This window comes from Hylaeus anthracinus, unplaced genomic scaffold (assembly GCF_026225885.1).
Source record: "Hylaeus anthracinus isolate JK02 unplaced genomic scaffold, UHH_iyHylAnth1.0_haploid 11994, whole genome shotgun sequence".
In the NCBI taxonomy this organism is placed as follows: Eukaryota; Metazoa; Arthropoda; class Insecta; order Hymenoptera; family Colletidae; genus Hylaeus; species Hylaeus anthracinus.
The window spans coordinates 8,323,743-8,346,942 of record NW_026534341.1 but is presented as its reverse complement, the minus strand read 5'-3'; the positions used below and the strand labels follow the sequence as shown (position 1 = coordinate 8,346,942).

General features: G+C 45.1%; 1 protein-coding gene across 2 annotated transcripts in view; it reads left to right on the top strand.

The window, feature by feature from the left end:
- The first annotated feature begins 7,422 nt into the window (after positions 1-7,422).
- The window catches only part of LOC128888918 (storkhead-box protein 2), a 113,671-nt gene continuing 97,893 nt past the window's right edge, over positions 7,423-23,200 (top strand). For both annotated transcript variants that reach the window (XM_054146137.1, XM_054146135.1), the window contains exon 1: positions 7,423-8,360. The gene's annotated coding sequence lies outside the window, so the exon portion shown is untranslated. The remainder of the gene's footprint in view (positions 8,361-23,200) is intronic.

Below are 23,200 nucleotides of genomic sequence, written 5' to 3'. Positions count from 1 at the left end.
AGGCAGTCGACGCCTTCCGTTAACGCGCATAGTGGTTTCCCGCGACAATGAAAACGCCGACGGGACGTTGCAAGTTTCCTTAATTAAATCGAGGTAAATGGACCGTCAACAACGAGTCTGAAACTCTTTGGCAATACAAAAGGAGTTCTTTACGCGCGAGTGTTGAACGTTCACTGCTTATACGATATAATTTGTAACTAGCATTCGTTGTTTACATGTTCGATTCTTTCCATCGACAAAGGAGAGCTCTTTTAACAATCATCACTTCGAGACCATAAGTCGGTTAATGTAAAAAATAATTACACAGCCCCGCTGAGAGAAAGAGATCGCAGTTTGTACTGAATAGGAGTCATAGAATTACCATGTATCCCTCAAAAATATTCAGCTCGCGAATCCACGGCGTTCCATTGTTGAGGAACAGCGATTTCTAAAAAAAAAAGTGGCAGCAGACACGAAAACAGCTCGCTTCCCACCACTTCGCAACGGCCATAACAGCATAACGGCGACGCTTATGCTAATTCCTTTGGAGGAGTCTCACCGTTTCAGGAGAACCGTCCGGCGAATAAGATCGTGCTACCTCGTCCTACGGCCGTTGTATTCGTACAGAGTCGTTCCTTCCAGCCGAACGAATTAAATTTTCCGCGTTTACGACGCGTTACGCCTGTTCCACCGCGGAACTTCCGTGGAACCGCGCCAAAGGAACGTGTAAAACGATCTCGTAAAATTGCACGATGGTCCGGAGTTAAAATGAATCGTATTACTTGTGTCTTTAAGGTAGCCTAAAAGAAACGACGTGATTTCTACAGTCGCTTATTACAGAGTGATTATGCTAACTGGATCAGGCTTATCTCATTCACTGCCAACTATGAAATGTTTCGTAGTTCAAATTGATTGCAATTACTCAAGGGATAAGTTTATATCCTTTTGAATCACGAATTATTGTAAAAGAAGATCGTAAATTTTCTTTTTAAAACAACATTATCAAAATAACAACCTACATATCTGTTTTGAATCTGTTTTGAAAAGGAGCGCGGGTGCTCCGATAAGGCGAAACCGGGGAAACTGTGTGAAATCACGATCATTGGAATCCAAATGGAGCGGGAATCAGCCGGGAAATCCGCGATTTCCCCTCGGTTCTCACCCCTTTTTTGTCTAATTGGCAAACGCCTGGTCGTTGGACAAAGTTCACTGAAACGATGAAGGAAAGAATCTCGTTACGATTGTTCGACGAGCGAAACGATTAGCCGTGCATGTTAATGAAATTTAGATATCCGATATGATAAACGTCATGCCGTAAGACGATACTTTCAATATGGAGGGCAGAGGAGCGCCGCGCGACCCCTTTCTCACGCGGTTTCTGGAACAGTGTTTAATTGCCAAGAGATAATGCATTAGGGGAGAGTTGCCTCACTGTACGTGCACTTTCTTGTGACTGCATAATTGTAGCACGATAAGAGTAATAACAGTACCGCGAAACGGTAGATGGGTCCTTCTGTATATTATACACAACCTTCTCTCCCAGTTTACGAGAGGATGGATGGATGCAGGCACGAGGCATCGTTGGGAAAATAAAATAAGACGTCTCGAGTAGCACGATATTGCCCATTCTCCCTCGATTCACGCAGTAGCATCGCAACAGATCCCTCAAATATTTGAAAGGTGTTCGCTGGCTCGTATTTCCCTGTCGGGGGTCTCACCGATTAATAGGACGGTAGTGTTTGCTCAGCTGCCGCAGTCGCCTACCGAATTTTTCGACAGCAAACAAACGATCCGCGTGGACCAGTATCGCGAGGCGCCCTAGAAATTTATTCACGTTCCCGTTGCGATATTTATGGATTCCGAGATGGGGCTCCTCGCCGAAGAATTTCCAGAATAAACACGGACAAAATATAAATCGCGATACATTCTGGCGTGATTGTTGTTCTTAGCGATCTCGTACTCCAGCGCGAAGAAATGTATGGCCCGTCTCGAATGTTAGACACGAAATTGGACGAAGAAAATAAATGAGGTGCGAGTAGTTTGGTAACACGGTTTATTACGTAATCAGAAATTGGATTAATTTTATTTTCATTGTTAGATGCGATGTAATTATTCTAGAAAGCCAACGGTCTTCAGGGGCTGTAGCATGCGCGCACGCAGCTACAGTACGGGTTTAGCGATCCCGAAGTACCCGAGCTATAGTCAACGTGTTAAATAAGTACAAGATACGAGATAGCCAACGATGATGGACTGTTTGATTATTCGGTAAATCCTTGCTTCGACAGGATTAACGAGTCTTATTGTTACGCTAGGTACACGGAATAGAACTAAACCAGTTCGGGTAATAAACTTGTTTCACGAGATAAAGAAAGTGTTCTTATCTCGGGCGAAAAAGCCTACACTTGGCGCGTTACGACTCAATGTTGCCGTGTATCGCAACGCGTTTCTGTAAACCGATCGCCGGTGTGACACCGTGAAACTGTATCCTCGTCGTTTTGTCGGCGTAATTATAGCGAGCTTCGTTTCCGGTTTACGGCGCATCGCGATCCGTCTATAGGCAGGAAGTCGAGCAGTTCACATACTAATCTCGACGAATTAAAATGCACCGCGCGCGCGACTCCTTTTTTTTAGCGACGCAATACGTCGCATCGAGCCACGCTCGCACAGCCACTTTACGGTGACCGATATCAGACAACCGAGAGACTGAGAACTATAAAGAAAGACATATGCAAAATTTAGTTACATCGCGATTTTATACTATGAATGGTGTAGCTAAACTCGTTATTGATTTTTGTTTAATGCTATGAATTTAAACAGACACGGGTTTAAGGAAAAGTAATTTCCTTGGTAGTTTTGGTACTCGATTGTGTTATGATCATTCAAACTGGTCTCCTATTATCAAGTCTCGGTTGAGTTCGAGCAATCGTTCATCATTAGGGAATTCGATATATTTCTGAAGGACTCCAAAAAAACCTTGCAACTTTGACATTTAACATTGACGCGATGATTAACCTTGCAGCAAATGTTGAGGTCAGCAAATTTCCATATCATAAGTATGCGGTACGGGTCGCTAGAAGCACGCAGTCACGCAAACAAGGCTACAATTCAACTTCCCCAGGGACAAACTATGTATGTACTTTGCAGTATAGTGAGACCCCTATTATCCGTGGTAAATAGGAGTCCCAGAGTTCCAGAAAATGACAAAGGCATGCACATAAAGGGCCTTGCTTCGTGGAAAACATTAATTTGTACCGCAATCTTAGCGAGCTCGCAATATTAGTGGCGCCACTGCTCCATCTCTCGGTGGCGCCATTAGTTTGCGTGCTCGCCGTCCACTGAAACTCCCATTTTATCCAACCCTAGTTTAAATTTCATTCAGCATCGATGGTAGCCAAACTGTGCCCCATTTTTTATCCAGAATTCTAACTTCCAGTGCATAAACGATTCGTTATGAGTTGAAATACTATCCAAATAAGAATTTTGTCCATCTTTAACGTGGTCGAACAGGGATTCGTGGCGGGCCCAAACGAAGCAGGAACAGCGGAGTGCATGGAAACAGGTTTCTCTCAGCGCGGCACCGTAGATCCTCGACGATGTCATTCGGGCAAAATGGTAACCAGCTACAGGCCCCGGGATTTCACTGTAAATGTCAGGCGTCGGCGCGTAAAACGTCCCAGCGATTTGAAGGAAAGTCGTTCGGGCCTAGGGAACGGTCGGTGGCTCTCGTGTTTCTCGCGGTTCGCGCTTTTGCCTCGCGCATAGCACGCGAACGGCCGACGACTCGTGAAATTGCCGGCGACGCTGCGACGTTTTCGATCTTTACGCCGATAGCTGCGCCAAACAAGTGCAACTGCACGATAAGCAACGCGGCCTGTATAGCCGAGTGCGAATGTTATAAATTCCTCCGACCGTGCAGGGGACCATTTTCTTCTCCTTTTCCCACCTCCACCCTTCGCATAGTTTTTTCCCTTCCTCTTCTTCAACTACTGCTTGGCTCCGTTTCCATACCTCTTGCCCACTTCATTATTATTCTTATTTTCATTTTTATTATTTTCTCATGTACCATCATTCTTCTTATAGACCAAAAAACATATCAAACTTTATTTATCTTCTACTTATCGTTCGAAATTCTTCATCCAACCCGAGAATTTTGCTCATCCTTGGCGCGCACTCCTTGTTTTGGCTAAATGCACTCAGGGAATTCCGCCCTGGAGCTTGTAATAAGCGAACTTTCTCTCTCCGTCTGTCGTCGAATCTCTTCTTCTTCTGTCTGTCTGTATGCCCCTCCCTCTTCATGTCGACCTTCTTCGTCCATTCTATACCTAACCCTCTCCCTCCGCGCGAATACCTTCGGCCAGACGCTAACGCCTTGAATGAAGTACGGTTACTCCTGGCTTTGGTCTTTGGTATTTTATCAGTGACATTATTATTCCCGGCGTCGCCGGCACCATTACGAATTTATAGGCCGACCAGGAGTGCCTCAAGCGCGTTTCGCAATCGGCATATTTTCGCAACGGGTGGGACTTCGCTTGTGGTATTCTACAATTGAAGGGACGTACCCAACAATTTTTTAATAATTATAACGAGTGCGATAATTTGTGCAATCATTAACGCAGTCGTTCCAAGGGTAATTGTAAAGTTTTCGAGGTTATCGTACAACTCGACGCGCGACGCCATGTTGGATGCTGGCGCAACACCGTTGTAAATAGATGTAAATAGGTAAAACAAGCAGGAAATAATGAAAATGGCAATTTCAAAATGTTTTATTATTCTTGGAGAAATTGTAGAGTGAAGAGTTAATTTGAGAACTTACCGAATGGTCCGTCAATGGGCTAGTACACATTTTCCTATTGGGAAGCAATGTTTCCAATTAAAAATTGTTTGACATTTCTCTCAACAACACCCTTTACTGTAACAACCTAACAAAAACGACAGGTTTGTGGTTTCTTGCGCATCGGAGCGTTATACTTTCGCCGCGCAGACTTTCAGGCCGTTGGAGGGCAAGTTTCGGGGACAGCTTTGATTTAACGACAGCGATCATCTGCGAGCGAGAAGGGTCTTTTGCCCTTCGCCACGATCGTTCCCCTCGAGCTGGATGGAAATCCCACCCACACATCCAGTGCACATGTACAGTGGAACAGACGGTTTAGCGGGTCCAACCGTGCGCTCTCGACTCGCGTCGATGGAAACAGCTGTCGACACGAGGATTCTTTTTATATACCACTTTCCGTCTCGTTGGTCGGTTTTGGTGGAGCTGGAAGGAACGTGGATGCGTTCCATCCGCGGCAGGACCTTCAGAACGGGAGCGAGACGAATGGTGGCCAGCTTTCCACGCGCCGCGCGGTATATCGGGACCATCGGCGCGCGACTCGATAAATCCGCTCCGTTTGATATATTATTTGCGCTCGCAGTCGCTGAAAATGGTACCATCGGTTCTCGATCGCTCGTGTAAAGCGCTCGACATTGACGGCAGCTTTTATAACCGTCGGAGTCGACCTGGTTCTTCCTTCGATCTGGAGCAGGGGCGGGGAACCTTTTGATACAGGAAGGCTTCGATCTCTCACGAGACACTTGCTCCATGCAGGGTCAGTTTTGCCCTAATTGTAAAAATTCTTTAATTAAGTATTACCAGAATGCTTTAGCTACTACTTTTATACTAAAATTCATAAAACCTAGGGACTCCAAATTCATACTCAATGTTTACCAAAAAGTGCTTGACCCTTTCAGACCTGAATTTTTTTCCTCGTACTAATGTAATTTAATGTTTATGGTTAACTTGGACTAAAATTAGTATGAAAAAAATGAAAACAAAAAAATCCTAATTGTGTATTTGTCCTAAACGATCGGTAATTTTTAAATTTTGTGTCCTCAATTCAGTCCAGGTCTGAAAGGGTTAAAGATTATCAGCAGAAACCATCTCCGAAAACAAAACTTTTTGTCCGAAACTCATGGTACCTAGTTTGAACTCGATGACCCCATCAGTGGCTCCAAAAGTCACCGATCCTGCACGGGGAGTCAAGGCTCGGCTCGCGCATCGAGACGGCGCGAGGCATTTTTCCAGGCTGGCAGGAGGCCCCGAAGCGTTCTCCCTCGTCTCGAAACGCAATCGTTTTTGCAGCCGGTCCGGTTCTTCGGGCGGCACCGACCTACCGGAACGCGTGGAACTCGCCCAGCATCCATCGGGGACCGGCTACGGAGTGCTGGAATATCAGCGATCCCCCGTGTGTCCGTGAGCGGAGAACTCGCGGCTCACGAGGCTCGCAAACGACGGAATGAATCAAGGGAGGGGAATCGGCTCGCGGATAGGACAGGACAGGGCGGTTATCCTGTGTCGTGGTTGGGATGGATAAAGGGTGGCGAGGGGAATGGAGGGGTGACAGGTCCACGGACCGTGTTGCACGAGCGTCTTCTCCCACCATCGCGCCGGAGAAAAGAGGAGAGGTGACGCGACGACAGCGTCGGAGAGTCGCGATGCCAGATTCAGGACGCCAGTCGTTGTAGATTTCCCTCTCCACATACGCACACCGACTCGCGCTCCTCGTGCACGCGAGCTCCAGCCACCTCGGCCAGCTTCGGGTACCCGAGAAAGACGCCGAGTGGCGAGCCTTTTTCGCTTTCGACACAGCTGAAGTTTGAATTGCCGGCAAACGGGACGCGATCTCCACTGCCATCGCTCGCTTTTGTAGACGGGGTGTGTAAAAAGCGGGGCTGGTGTTTGGAAGATATTCGCCGGTAAAATGAATTAGGTATCGACATTGTTTAGTTTGACATAGGTCCTTTGGGTAGCTGGGTACAAATGCTAAAGGAAATGAAGACTCGAGGGTGGTAAAGGGGTGTAACTGTCTTGTCATGCTGTCTTGAGAAAATATATCTAATCTTGTTGAGAGATTTTGAAAGTAGTGGAAGGAGAGATAGGATTGGCGAAAGTTTGGGAAGTTTTATGGCATACAAGCTAGGATGACGTAGTGTCCATAGTTGGGATGACACAGTGTTCACAAACACGAGTGACGCATTGTTTTATAACCAGATCTTTTTAGTAGACTTTGTTTCGATATTCCTATTATAAAAAAAAAATTGTTTTGGCATGATAAGCAATATTTTCAACATTCCTCGCTAAGGGTTAGTGTTAAAAGCTCATCTTACACACCGAATTTCTCCATCTCCACTTCGATGCACCATCGATCGAAGTAATTTCAAACATCAAACTCGTGTCCAAAGCGTCGTGAACACGAGTTAAACGACCGTCAGCAAAGATCGCGTTAAGTTTGCCGGCAATTCGGAGTTCGGTTGGTTCGGGAGCGAAGGGGAGAGGCTCTCGTTCCCCTTCTTTCTCGGTTAACCGAAGCCACCCGAAGCTGGCAGGTTCGGATACACGAGACTCGGGCGTTGGTATTCGCGGATAGTGGGGGGAATTCCCTGTGACTGGCGCCCTCGATCTGGCATCACAAGCACAGAGCAACCGTAGAGCGAGCGCGGAGGTTGCGCCTCTTTGGGAGTTTTCGGAGCCGTCGCCAGTGACAGAGCCAGTTTCTCGCGTAGCATCGCTCCGGCGTCCAGGCGCCCCTTCAGTATGAAGCCGACGACCGTGCCAGCCGTATCCGCTGCACCTGTCGTCCGATCTACCGCGTCAGCCACGCTCGTCGTTCGCACGGACGATCTGATCGTACACTCCTGATCGTGGATCCTGCCATCGACACCCCTTAACGGATACCCCGTCGTCTCAGCTCCAATTTCGTCCATCGAGAAACTCTGGATAAAGGATCATCCTGGATCGTTGGTCACTGGATAAAGAAGGATTATCCCGGGATCGTCAGGTTCTGTGGGATACGGGAGGATCGATTCGCATCGCGAGGCGATCTCGAGATCGGAGCGCCACAGCCTGGAGAGGATCGTCCATCTCGCGAAACCCGTTCCGTCTCTCTCTCTCCAGGTCCTCCTCGTCTTTCTTTCGGCCGGTTCTTCCTGGACGTGATCGGTGATCGGCTTGTGTTCCTCCAGTGTTTCTTATTTCCTTACCCACGCCGGGGTAAGGTTGCTGCCGTTGCTTCTTCTTCGTCGTTGTAGTTGTTCTTCCTCCTTCTCCTCTTATTCTTCTGCTGCTTCTCCTTGTTCTTCTTCTTCTTCCTGGCCGTCGCGAGGAGGTCGTCTCGTTGCACGAAGAAACTGTGATACGCGGTGAAGAAAGAGGAGACGCGTGCGGGACTCCGTATAAAAGTGAAAACTCGTTCCTCCGGTGACGTGGTTCGGGTGCTCCTCCTGCTCGGGTGAATTCCGTACCCGTACCCTGCACCCTTTTACTGGATATTTCGGGCTACCTGGAATTCTTGGATCTCGAACGGCTGGATCGGATCCCCACCGCGGAGGATCGAACGTTCATCGAGGTGAGTCCTTCTAAACGATACATTCCTACAATCTTGACGCGCTCGAGGGTCAAGAGCTTCGCGACGTACGAGTTTGCTCGGATCTTCGAGGTCTGTGCAGCTTAAAAATATAGTTGACGAATGGAGTAAGTGAGTTTACTTGGTACTCGAACGATCCTCTTGTTTGTCGTTAACGAAGACGTCAGGGATCGGAAAAAAAATGAGTTCTCGAGGTTCGTATTTATTCGGTGTATGTACAAGGTTTATGATAAAAGAAGGTAAATAGTTTCTTGTAAATGGAGACGATCACGGTTTATTTCCTTTTTGAATATTTCAGTGTATATTCCTTGCTGGTTTGCTTCTGGAGGACACTATAGAGACTTGACATTTTTTGTAACGTACACTTTGAGTAAACAGGAAGAACCTCTAGATCTTGTTTTTCTTCCTGACCTTTGGTATCTTGAGTAGCTCAAGTGCCAAATGAATGAATGAACACGCTCCTTGACTAGTTTCCTAGACTAGTTTTCATGTTCCAGGACCAGAGATAAGCTAAATTTCAATACGATAAAATACAAATATTTTAATCTATTATTTATTCCATCGAAAATCCAAACAGTAATTTTTATTAAACAAATGACGCAAAATGTATTTAATTTCGCCCATGTCTGATCAGAACGTGTTCGTTGGCTCGCTCACTCCCTTTCTCTCGTGTCCAACCGATGATGAATCCACGCGATCGCGCTGACCGTCGAGCGAATTACCACCGACGGTCCTTCATCTTCCTATTATCACCCAGACACAACAACAAGGGGAGATTATTCTGCTGCGCGTCCGCCGTGCCACGGTATTGCTACGCAGAGGGTTGAAAATCAAATGATAGCGAGAGTAGGGGTGGTACTATCGATAACATCATCTGTTATCCCATAAATGATGAAATACTGCATCATAAATTGATGAGATTGATGAGTTTTGAAAAGTACTACCTTCCCGATGATTACAATTAGGTGTATCTGTTATAAATAGTCTAGAGAATAATCTAGTTCTTTTTATATACGTTTAATTGACGAGATGAATAAAACATGTTCGAGGCGCGATTAAGATTTAATTCTGAAACACGAAGCTTATGCAATAGTGTATCTTGATCTTTCTGTTATGACAACGTCGAATCAGAGAATTCTTCCTGCCGAGGAATTTTTTCCCAACCGGTTCGATTGCAGATATTCCCTGTAAGGAACATCAAAGTTTCATGTTTTTAAATATGAGCTCGAAACAATTGGAGACTCAAAGATAGCAATATCTAATGCTTAGATTCATTCGTCGTCTGAGTTGCAGACGCGAATCATAGACTTTTTCATCGATAGCTCGAAAACAAACGATAGAACGAAGCGTACGAGATTACTTTTACCTCAACGTGTAAGAAACGTCCTTCGGAGTATAATCATGCAACTCAATTTGCGTATCATCATACCGTGTTCATTGTGCCACATTTCCTATAAACTACGCACTTCGATCCATCGTCTTTTCGCATAAAACCCGACGTGTTGCGTAGATCGTGAATGAAATCACACTTTGAATATAAATGTAACTATTAAAATCGAGGAGGTTGGTTGCATTACAAGCGCTAAAAATAAGATTTCATCTGTGGGGGATGTATAAGCACAGTGACTCCGTTGTTCTCACCGTGTGAACGTACCTCAAATGAAATAAGAAAATAGTCACATAGATTCAGCATTTCTTACTCTTACGTCTCCGTTCCTGCAGATAAAAATTTGTAATTATAGAGGATTTCGCAATTAGCTCGTAAAGAATGCCAGGTTGTCCGAAAGCTGGTACCAGGTTTTTAAATTATTTTTATACGCCGATTTCGGGACCACACTTCACGGTACATCTTCTTGGCTCAATTACCTCCCGATAACTTTCGTTCCGCATTCGCAGGTTCACGAAGTTTCTTAATTAACTTTCTCGATAATTTTGTGTGACGAAGGTGCAAAGTTAATTCGAGTTTGAGGACGTTCAGAATGCAGACTTTTTTGGAGCCGAATTTCAAATTGAGTCATCACGTATCAAAGAAGGTAAAGGGTTTTCCAAGAGAGGCTTACAAACTTTATTTTTTTATGAAACAGGAACAAATGGTGTAGAATATGTCTGATTTCTTTTATTTTAAATGAAAGTCTCCATTACGTGAATTTTGTTATTGAGAAACATATTCTTGAAGTCCCTTTTGGAGAATTCTTTGTAAAAGCGTTCTTTGAAAGGATGAAAGTACTGGTAATTCTAGTTACCTTCTGTGGGGGTATTGTCGCGAATTTCGTTCGGTGATGATGGTACAGGAACGATCGCATCGTTGGATCGACCGTTATAAATCATTCTAAGCGCGTTACGGAGCAGGGAAAATTGCCGGCGCGATCTTTCATCTTTCCATTATCGTTCGAGTAGCACGGTCAGGATCACGATGATCCTCGTTCCGCGACTAGCGCGATTCAATTGACTCGGTGAATTATGCTATGCGGCTTGGACGCCATGCTTAACCTTATAGTTCGTGCGTAACAAGACCTATGCCAGCGATTAGGAAACAGTCTCATCTAGGCAAACTATTTCAAATACGGAAGTAACAGACAAACGACTTTTGATCCCGTATTCGTTCGATGAAAATCGTGATTCGATTTGTAAAATCAAATTAGGCTATAAACGAATAGTTACACGAAGTTTCTACTCGTTATTGAACATATAGGAACAATTTCTTTCCGCGAGAGTTATCAAACTGCTCGGGGGAACGTTAGTCGTCGTGTGTTTGGGAAACCGTCGCGAATAGTGCTGACAGGAGATCGGATCGAAAAGAAGCAGAATTATCGTTTCAATGAAAGTGGAACGACGCTCTCCTCGATGCTTTACGCACCTCACAATCGGCCATTTACGACCCGTTCTTCGTTCCGTCGAATCACTTGCGGGAAGCAATGTGGGTGCAGGTTAACGTTTTCAATTAGTCAAGCGAGAATCGATCTCTCGATCGATCGTAAAACTCGTATCTGTTTCGTCAACGGTTCCGTGTTCGATCGGTTTAATGGCGCTGAGTGTGACCCACATAAACGTTCGTCGATTTTATGCGACTTCCATCCTCGATAAAAAACGAGAAAAATTAGTTTGATTGTAAATTAATATCTAACAGAATCGACTTGGCACCGTTAATTAAGAAGAAATCACATTTATTACCCATCGTTTCTGATAAATATTAAATCACTATACGACTGCAACTGTGTTCAGTTTCTATTATTGGGAGTATGCAAAAGTTTCCGCCAAAGCGTTTTTGATTGATTTCTGAAGATGTGCTCTTGCATTGTCGTGTTGGAATATTACTTTTATCGTGTCTGTTGGAGTATTTCAACATTTTGAAAAGAAAAGTTTCACAAAATATTATTGCTGAATGTTAAAAGAAAAAGTTACCAAGAGTATACTCCTAATAAATTTTTATTTAGTCACTTGACAAAAGGTATCACGTCGAGTTCAGTTCGACATGGAAGTGCAAAGGGTCAATCGATCGCGATCGGGAATGGTAGCGTGAATCTTTTGCGTATTCTCGTTGCATCGAAGGAGCCGGTTGGGTCAGCTTCTTCGGAACCTTCTTCAGCGGAGGTGAACGGCCTCTTTTTCTGCACGAGCCACGAATCCCAAGACTACCAACCTCGACCTCGGGATATAACGCGGAATTACCCTCCAACGAGATAGTTGAAAGAGCCGATGCAACGTAGCGGAAGTTCACGAGGCCAGAACCTCGGATCGCGTTATGAGCAACGGCTATGAAATCGCTATTCCTCACCGACCAAACCCCGATGACGTATCTCGATCTCGACGGATGAAACGGAAATCATACCGCCGCTAACTTTACGTTTAATCTGTATTTAACTTGGAATCGCAAAAAATAGCGACTAATTACATTCTGGAAATACTGGAACGTCGAATGACAGAGTGGAAGATCGTCGAAAGAAATTCTAGAACGCTTGTCAGAATGGGAGTTGCCAACTTTTTCCGCAGTTTTTAACCTGGAATTACAAAATGTTGCCAAGATTTCTACTCCAGAAATACTGGAGCACCGAATGCCGGACTTGGGAACGTTGATCGTCTTTTTCGGCTCGAGAAATTCTCCCCTGAAGCTTTAGGCTCCTCGACCTTTAAATATTAGGCGAAATTTACACTCTATCGATTAGTATAATCCTAGTTACCCGGAGATATACACTTTTCACGACACTAGCTCGCCCAGGGAATTTCACATGGTCCTAGAAAGCAATTCAGACCTCGCCCTTCTTTTCAATTGTGATTCTCAATCATATTTCGTCAATTCTTACGTATTTTACGTCTCATTCGGTGCGAAACTGTGTCATAACAATCGTTTAATCCCCGTTAAATTTGAAATCGTCGAATGCATTTTTACTCTACCAGACAATGACACAAAAAGTCGCATTCCTCCGCGCAGAAGTTGTTCGGTGAGAGGCTGTGACTGACTTCGTAGAATCCAGCTCCATTTGAAACCGATTTACATTGTTCCATGCTAGCGAGCGTCATAACAGTAATTAAACGCAATCTACCTTCGGGACGTGTTCTGGGAGCGGGAAAACAGAGGACGAGGGGTTATTAAGTTCGAGCGCGCCGACGGTAATTAAGCGCGATTGCGTTCCTTCTTACAGGAAAGTGGCCTAATCTACTTTTCGTCTCTTCAATTACCTATTACCTAAGGAACACCGTGTGCATCTAGGAACAAAGTTTTTCCTTCGACATTTAGCCGATGAAAATGGAACGTTCCCCTCGGAAAATGAGGAGAGTTTAAGCGGGAATAATAGCGAGTCGAGAAAACGCTTAAGGCCAGAAAATTGAAGGCAGGTGAAACTAATTGGCGTCATCTAGCAAGTTCACGCGGAGACGACAACTTAATGCGTAGATCGGAGTCGGGGAACGTGGCCGTTCTCATACAACAGCCGCGAAACGCCGAACGCAGCATCCTACCCTGCAATCTCATCCTAATCGACGATTCATCTTAGAAGCGGAAGTGGAATGCAAATGATAGATCTCGTTGGCAGGTGGCGTAACGTCCTCTCGCGTTTGCGCAACGCGTTTCACGGTCAAAACGCGCGACGCGATGATGGAACGAACGTGGTCGAAGCCGCTTCACCAGGGAACAGTAGAGTCTCCATTGTTTCGAGGCATCTGTATAATTTATTTAAATATATACGGTTGGAGTTGGAAGCTCTGTAGTGGTTCTTGTGAAAAGTAGGAGTTGTTGATGAGATTGGAATTGAAAGATCGCTTCCCGAATTAGAAGACACACCAACAACTTGGTGCAAGGTTTCGGGAGGCTTGCGGTTCAAATTCGATAGGGCTTCACAGTCAAAACAACACAGCGATGAAATGAGAAAAGACTCTACCATTAATGCATAACTCAAGGCACGCAAGCAAATTATTCTTGATCATTATTCTCTAGATGAAGATTATTCTGTAGATGTCCTCCCTAATACCAGAATAACTTCCTCGAAGATCGTTTCACGATAATCGATTAGGCACAGTTGCAAAGCCCCCGTTGCTTCGCAGCACCCACTGAAAGGCTCGTTAGCAGTATCTTTGGAATTTGAAGTCGTTAACGGCAGCATAGCTGCAAAGTCTACTTCATATACCAAGGGACGAAGATGGAGAAAGGGAGGGGGCAGCGAAGTAGCCGAACAAGACGATACAAGATTCCAGAGGGAGCATCGTCGACGGAGTCTAGCGGTGTCCAAGGCCAGGACTCAATCTTGGCCGATGGTAATTAACGATAATTCAGAACAGGTAGCTCTGCAAATAGCGCTTCACCGTCTAAACCTGCAATACACTCGCGGAATGATTGATTAGGTAGTTCAATGATAGAGGAGTCAGGCCCCCCTTAATTGCTTCGGAACGTCTACAAAGTTGACTCAAGCAGCCCGTCTGCAATCTCATCGAAAATTTGCAATCGTTAATAACATTGTGGCTGACGGAGCCTACTCCATAAATTAAAGGACAAAGATGGAGGAAGAATTGAAGTAGCTAACCAAGCTGACGCGTAGTACCACCAAGACCGTTCTACTCGGTGTCCAAGTCCAGGAACTAATCTTAGTCGATGATAATTAACGATAATTCAGAACAGGCAGTTCTGCAAACAGCGAATCCTGCAACATGCCGAATGATTGATCGCGCAGCCGGCGCGCAATAGAGCCGTGACTCGGGACCCTGGCTGCCTTCGATACGTCTGCAAAGTTGAGCAGTTGTTCCTCTGCGATCTCACGGAGATAATTAGAAACACTCGGCAGCATTGTGCTCGTTTGCTTCCGAAAACGGAGGTGCAAAGATTCGAGGAGAAACGGTACACGGCTCCAAGTTCGCGTAAGATGATTGCGATAAACCTAACAGGCGTACGAGATCGGGTATTGACCTCCGACGACGATAATTAACGATAATTTGAAAACGGTAGTTCGCCAAACACCGGTCCGCGAGGATTTGCATATCGGGAGCCTTCTCGTTAGAGCGTTGTAGGCGCGTGGTGGTAAAGGCGCTCTCCTCGAGCTCTTATAACCGATCGTTAGCAATAGACGAAACGTCGTAAAAGATTAGCAGCGGCCTAAAGCGAGATACTCACTGGTAGCTAAGGAAAATTACGGTTCGCACCGAGTACGCCGTTTGTGCCTTTTGCGCTCTCGAACGGGGATCACCGTTTAGACGCTGTTTAGAGCGATTCTTAAGGCCGTGCTTGTAATTCAGCTGCTGGCGGCAAGATCGACTGAAAGTAAGTTAATCCGGGGTTACCGGTTGTCGTGGTCGTTCTGGTCTGGGGACAAAAACCACGCCAACTCGGGCGTGAACGCGAGATCTGTCTGGCTTGGCTACCGCCGAGCCTAGGGCTCCGTGGCGATCGACCTTCGCGATGGGACTTCACCTTTTTTTACGGGCGTGCAGCTACGTCATGCAACTGTGATTCCGCGAGAGCATATGGTTACTGGTGACGGAAATGGAGAGTGTTGGGGACTAGCTTAGTCAAGCGTCTCCGAAACTCAGAAAGCTCTAATTGGTCGAAGATTGCAGGCTTACCGTCACTTATCGCAATGCCGTTTCTAAATACTAGTGCTCTTGGTGCCATTAGCATTCAAATCAACAACGTGATTTTATGTAATTTTAGACACTTAGGAAGATAAACAACCACAGCCGAATAATTTGACATGTCAATCCAATAAGTAGCAAAGGATCCATAGTAGCTTTTTTCCTCGTGGAATTGCGAGGGAAATAGCTAGAACTGCTAACGACATAAGAACACTCGCTAATGTAGCAAAATTGTTTCGAATTGCCTCCACTGCGCATAATAAAAGAAAGTTAAACGGTCGCTAGCAGAGCTCTACGTTGCTCGTAAACGGCGCCCGTGTTTGCCCAACAATGAGACGCAAACGGCGAAGTTCAACGCAGGAAAGCACACGGCAAATAAAATGGCAAAATTGCTCGAAATTAGCTCGATCGCACGACGAAAGAAAGTTTAATGTCCGGCGACATGAAAGTTTCCTGCGGAAGGTCACTGCGCTTACGTATATTTATCCATGGCGGCGCGAGGCAAATTTTAAGGGTTGCTGGGAGAAAGGCAGACAGGGAAATTAGCGAGCGTTTGATAGCCGAGTAAACACAAAGCAAAACGGCAAAATCACTCGCAATTAATTCAATTACATAGTGAAAGGAAGTTCAATGTCTACTAACAAGGTTCCGCGCCGGACGTGGTTCGTGCTTGCGCAGCCGTGTACATGCGTTTATCCCCACCCTCGGTTCCACTGATTTACCGTTTTTCATATTCTTCATCTGTGAATAGAGCACGCGATAAATCTGCCAGGGAAAAGGGAGTCGACTGAAAAATCGCAGTTTCCACGTTTGACCTAGATTTACGAGGTTCCCTCGTAGCAGCGGGGCTCGTCTCTGACTCTGCAATAGCAGCGACCAACCTGACTAAAGAACTGCCGCAGTGGTAGGTCGTGGCTAGCCGAATCAAACATCATGCGTCACGAACCATGACGTAACGTGGCGAACGAAATTTCGAGCCAAGGACGTTCGACCAAGGCTACTCCACGATCCACGCGATCGCATCGTTTCGCAGTGGAATTTCACGTTAACGATTATGCCCGCGATCGCTCGATCTTTGCGAGCCACGACCTTGTCACCTATACGTGACGAACATGGCTACGATCGCCATCAGCGACTAGGCTGGAGAATTAAGGATAATGGGAGTAAAGGTGCTACAGGTATAAATGAGTCTATTCTTCAAGATAAAGAAGCTGGCGAGGCTAGTGCAAGCAACGTTACATTGCATCCAATTTTAACGATTTTCCAATTACTCCTGCGACATACATACAGTCAACCCTTAAGTATTCGTACCTTTTATGTCTATTAAAGAATCATGGATACATGATACAAATACATGACATAAATACATGTATTTATTTGACAATACCAAACATATCATTTAATTAAACAGATTTCTTTAATAGATATAGAAGGTACGAATATTTATGGGACCGACTGTACATACTCGTACGTTTGTGTTAGTAAAAATTATATCATACTTGTGCCAGCTGCGAGACAGGATGCATCGCGTCCTTTTTATTAATTCCTTGCAGGCACATAGTTGGTTTCGTTTGAAAAATTGTTCGATATACAGGTTAATTGCCACATGGATTTCCAAGGGTGCGATCGCGTTTTTCTTGATCGCGGATCGTCGATACTGTTGACGGAATCCGAGGAGCGATTGCGTGGAAGTTATTTTCACCGCGCAATCGCTGAACGACACCGCTCGTTAATAAATCGCGGTCGACGTAAAAAGGCATTCCGAATGTTGCTTTTCCAGCCCCGGGGGGGCAGCTGTCCCGGTGATTGCTTCTAATCGGTTTAGAAAATCCGCGTGCCGAAACATCGCATCGACGTCCAATTAAGGTGCATCCTTTCCGATCGTAATCGATGACCAGTTCTTTCGTTGTACCTGGACTGGCTACTATTTGGCTCTTGATTTCACCTCCCGTCAGGCAACAAGTGCAGAAACGAACCACTGGACGCTTTCTGGAAGAAGACACGCGATACCGTCTCGGTGGGCATTTGCTAGATAAGGAAGGATCACTCGTGCGAGCCACCTTAAGATCAGAAATCGAATGCAGTCATTTAACCCTTTGTGTGCCAGAGGAAATTTTCATATACATATCCAAGAAATGCCAGACAATTTTAAGCAAAGATGTATGATCGTAAACAAAAGTTTCGGTCAATTTTATTTTAAGGTTCATGAACTTACAGCTCCGAACAGCGGAATCTTGATCCTTTTTGTGAGTTTATGGAGTAGTGTATGGTACTCATAGGGTTAAGGAAAGGAGCTCGACGATACGTCAGATCAAACTCTACGAGAAGGAATACAGCAGATCTAGACCGAAACGCAATAATTACTTGTCAAAGTACTGGTTTGCATAAAGAAGTAGGATTTACGCGGAAATTGGCAAGATTCGCGATGGGGGAAATAAACTTAAATTTCTCTAAATTTATCGCGAGAAGATGATCTCGCCGGTGGTTAATGTGCCCCAGCATACGACGCGATCCTGTCGTTATCTGTGCATCGCGCGCACGAGGTCGAACCGCCGACGAAGGAGAAAGAGGACGACGGACAACAAGGTAAGAGAAAAGAGGGAGAGAGTTCCTCGACCCATTCTCGGCCGTAACGAGGCTAATGGGAGAACGATCGTCGGTCGGCTTTTCGAAGTGGCGAGCCGGTAATTTCTCCTACGCTCGATTCCGCGGGAAAAACAAGACCGGCTGCAGGAAGAGGAACGATCGCCGGCGACTGACGGTCGCGATCCTCCGATGCGTGTGCCCTCCACCTCTACATAACCGCCTGGAGACATTATTGGCCAGATATGGCTAAGGCAGACGCGTCGAAGAAACCTGGACGAGCCATGGAAACCAGAAGGACGGCTTAGTCACACTCGACAGCCGACTAGCGTGGCGCGGATTTTCTAAAGCGATTAGAAATAATTGCGTTGGCGCGTGGGGGGCAGGAGAGGGCTCCCCTTGTCGCGCACGTCGGTTGGAAAAGCGACTCTTCTGGGACAGAAGCCCGCCTCGATCGTATATTTCTTTATTAATCAAGCGAGCCCGCTAATTATCTCGGCTCCGATGCTCGGCGACGCGACGGTGGCGCGCATGAGAGACGCTGTTAGACGTATACCCGACACGAAGTCGCGTCTTATTAACGATCCACCGTGCGAGTGTTTTTGCGCAGCGTCTAAGACTACCCGTAATTACACACGCTAAAACGCGGGCATACATTAACCTTCCGTTGAGGAAATGAAACGCGACAGAGTCTGCACAGGGTGGGAAGGAGAAAGGGGATCCGTTGTCGCGGAGCTTTTTACGAGGCTGTTGGTCGATGCCTCTTAGGCGTCGACCGATATTAACCTTCGCGAAATGAGCGGCCTTGTTGACGAGTTCATTCAGAAGGACTTATGGGACTGACTGTATTTCAGAGGCTATTTTGTTTGAATTTCTCAACTTTTTGTTTTGTGGAGTTAAAAGATTTGTACAATGAACGGCTTACATATGAACAAATGCACGGAATAATAGTACTTCGAACTACGTTGGCACATTTGCTTATTTCACGACTCACGGTAATCGTCGCGGAATCCTGTGCCAGTTTTGCACTCGTTTGGCGAGTTCACCGATCGCCATGCTTGCAAATTCATTTGTTCCACTGGCGACCCCAAAGTTCCCTCTATCGTCGGTTATTATCGAGAGAGTTGAAAGAGTCTTCGGCCTCCGAGCGAGGAAAGTTCTTCCTCGAAGAACTTCTTCCCCTCCCCCCTCCACTGATAAGAATGGCCGTTCTCCTTCGGAATACTTCGCGAAGAAGTTGACTCTTTCGAACGAGATCGTCGATGATAATGTTCGATGATTCATCGATACGTCGTTTCCGGAAGTAAAACGGAGCAGGCGTTCAATGGCTCCGTTACTTTCCTTCTCTTGACGCAATTATTATTTTATATATAGGGGAGAGCTGCGATAATTGCGCCACTCGAGATGCTTTATCACGAGTTTCCTATGCCGTGCTAATTAGTATGTAAATTTGTTGCGGAGATCTTTTAGACATCGATTAATAATTATATTTTTGTCAGCTGTTTCCAAAATGGTTTCCAAAACGATTATTACAGCCAGATGTAGCACAAGTTCTCATCTGGTCGCAAATTTCGAATAATGAATTAATGATAGACGTTTTTTATTACTCCCGTGTATTTAAAAGTAAGTGGTTAAGGAATCAGTAAAATGAAAATATCCATGTGTACAGTGATACTCATTAAATAACGCTTATTTATAGCAGTGCCAACAATTAGAAGTAGAAAAACCCCAGCATAGGGTAATAATTATTCAATAATTTGTTTCTATTAATTCTATAAATCACACTCGGGACGGTGATAGATGTTTTTTTTTCATTTCTGCGTAACTTCATTAGCCCGTAACACGCATTTTATGGATTGGATCGTGTTTTTTGCTCGTAATTACATGGGAGCTAAACCAGTCTTCTTTACCGAGAGAAAGGATGATATCTGGCGAAGTGGCTGGTGAATTTGATGGCGCATTAAGATGAAGTTGATTTGTATTCGTAACTTGATTCACTTTTGATTGAATACGTGGTAGGATAGATGCACGATAAGAAACCTGTTAAGCGTATGTTCATAAATCGTGCAGGTGCGATTTAGAATTGTTTGGTTATACTTTATTTGGATCGTTACGTAACTCTTCACCACGTATGAATTTGTTTCTTCTATTTCCTTCTTTCATTTTATTGCATTCTTACTAAATTGTGGTTCAGGACAACTCAATAATGCCATACTTCTACTTCCACTTACTTTGTTCCTTCGTTCTCTTTTATTTCTGTATCAGTATTATCATGATTATCGATCACTGGTATCACGAGTTACCATATTTTTCCATATTCTGTCATTCGCGGCGACTTCCGCGACAGATCGTACGAACACGTGCGCGAGAAAAGTGTATTTGAAAAATCGAGTCGTACGTGATTCGACGGATTTGAAAGTTTCCGTTAAAAGCGCACACGATATCAGCTTCTCGAGTTTCACTGCGAGATCGATCACGTATTTCATTAGAATTTACGTACACCGGAGCACGACGCTCGTTATCCGCGGGATCACAGCCGGAGAACGAGACTTCCCCTCCTGTCCCATCCACCTGCAATCTACTTTGCGCAATTAGTAATTATTTAATTCAATATTGTAACGTACCAAAAATATTTTTCTTTGATGGCAATGGAAATTTCGAAAATTATTTTCGTCGTTTTTTTGGTCTCCAGAGTAGTGAGATTATTAATGGAGGAACAGACCATTTAATTAAGAATCAATTAGGAAACAAGGGGATGGAGAAGTAGGGGGAAATGGCGATATATTTTAGCAGAAATTTTCATTTCTTTTAAAGGAGGCTCCAAAAAATTTGAGTCGCTGGATAAGATGACATCGACAATAAAACTGCCAGGGTCTCGCGACAGAGTTGTAGCAAAGAGATTTACTAACTTTCTCGGAACATCGTTGCCCATCGATGGCCGGATGGAACTGTTCGAGTGCCGTTTTACGAGACCCACGCTCGCTCTATTCTTAATGTCCGCGACTCCGTAGATGGAAAGTGCGTGAAACGTGCTCGCACTTGCATCGATCGAGAAAAGAGAGAAACGTTTTCAAGTGTTTTCTTGATTAAATTCCTCGTCACCTTCGACCCTTCTAGTATATACAATTAACGTACGCGATATTTTCTATTAAGAGGAAAGCCTCTGCTCCAGCTCATTTCTCACGGTACTCTCGAAGCAGCGTCGACTTTGCTCTCACAGTGCGAGAAATGGCCATAAATCAGAAGCAATAACGTTATAGCGTTCAAACGGTCCGTTTTATTGTCGAAAGTTACTTCCATCGTTTAGGGACTAATATCGAGCAAAGCAGGAAACTCGTGTGGAGAAAGATTCAAGGGAAATCTTCTCAAAGTATAATCGTGAGTTTAAAAAGAAACGTCACGGGATTTACTCGGATCGATAATTATGAATTTAAATGATTATAAGTGTATACTCCTTGGAAAGAATTCTGAGTTGGCACAATTTGAGATCGATCGCTATCAAATAGATCAATTTCGATACAGAACGAATAGATCATGGTGCAAACTGTGACAGTAATTATGTAGTATTCATCATAGTCGATGCTTATCTGTCGATGCACTTTAACAGTAAAAGTGACGCATCGTGCTTGTCCTGCTTTCCCTGGATGGAAACACGCGGCTTCCTGTTGCTGTGCACTGAACGACAGGTGCAGACGCTCTGCAATTTAAAAAAAAAAACATATAAATGATTGAAAGTATTGGTTTTTAAGGCGAGCACGGCGAGTTGAATATTAAAAAGCGAGTAGCTTCGATCGTACGTGGGAACAAAAACGAGCAAACTTCTATTCTACTAAAAAATGTATTTTCTACCGAACTACTTCCCATATCGACACAGCAATTTAGGCACACGTTCAGGACACTATAAAGTATTTTTCAGAATTTCTTCAGATTATTTTGCCAAGTCGTTTATCAATTATAAAATAATGACTAGCGATCTATAGAATTCCCTTTTGGCAAAGGTTTGATAAGTTAGGCAACTGACTCGAAGCCACCGCTGGCACGCGATCGTCGAGAAGCTTTCAGGACATCGACTCGCGAGCAAATTGACTGCGATACTTGCTCCCTTACTTTCTATGAGCAGCCGTGCTTTAACCGGTAAATTATGTCTCGACGACCGGCGGCACCGAGTCGGCTCACGGTTTCCGAATGATCGCGCCCGATCATGCTGGTATTACTCTTTAAAACGGCCGGTCGAAGGTTATCTGAGACGCGTTTCAGCGGACAACGCGTTTACTTTCCTCGCCGCGGATAGTTTTCATCGCGACGCCGCGCCGATGGGAACCGATGATTTACGTAATTCCACGGCCACATTTTCATACGGCGATCGATTCCTCACGGCGACTGTTAAGAGTTCGACGTGGTCGAGTCGTAAATTTGCCACTTCGAAATCGCGATTGCTGCCCGTGGGTTATTTATACGTAATTCCGCGGGATTTACAACCATCTCCGGTCGCAATCGTCGAGATCGCACCGGAAACCGAGACACGCGACACTTGACGATCGAGCGCGGGCCTCTTAGCGAACGGATCAACCGTGATTGGACGTTCGTGGATATAATATCGCGCGTGGTCATCGGTAGATGGTCCTTCGCTTTCTACGGATGCTGTTAAACCCTAGCTATAAGGGTGACCCTGGACCTCAGCAGACTACATTCTAATGAGGACGACAGAGAATGATGAAAAGAAGTATATAAGCAAATGCAAAGTAATGTCAAGAACGAAGAATTGAAAGACTAGTATATTACGTACTACAGTCGAGTTCTACGACTTCGCACCCTTCCAAGTAAAACTCGCTCACCCCAACAAAACTAGCAATACGGCTTGTTTCGCGTGTATTCCTCCGAATGTTCCGACTTTTTGGGGTGTTTCGGTTGCCAAACTTGCCTTGTTAGCGACACAATAGCGGTCTGGCATCGTCGGCAGTCGGCATCAAAGACCTGACTCCGTGCCTGAAAGTGGTTGAAAAAAAAAATATATAAAAGCGACGGAAGTCCCTGGGGTCTATTCACGAGACCGGCAGGATCTCGAATTCCGTTTTGCCGAGGAGAAAGCATGAAATTCGAGAGCCCCCACGAAACTCTCACGGAACGTGGGTGTTCACGCGTACGTCGAAACAAATTACGAACCCGCGCCGCAAATCCGCTTC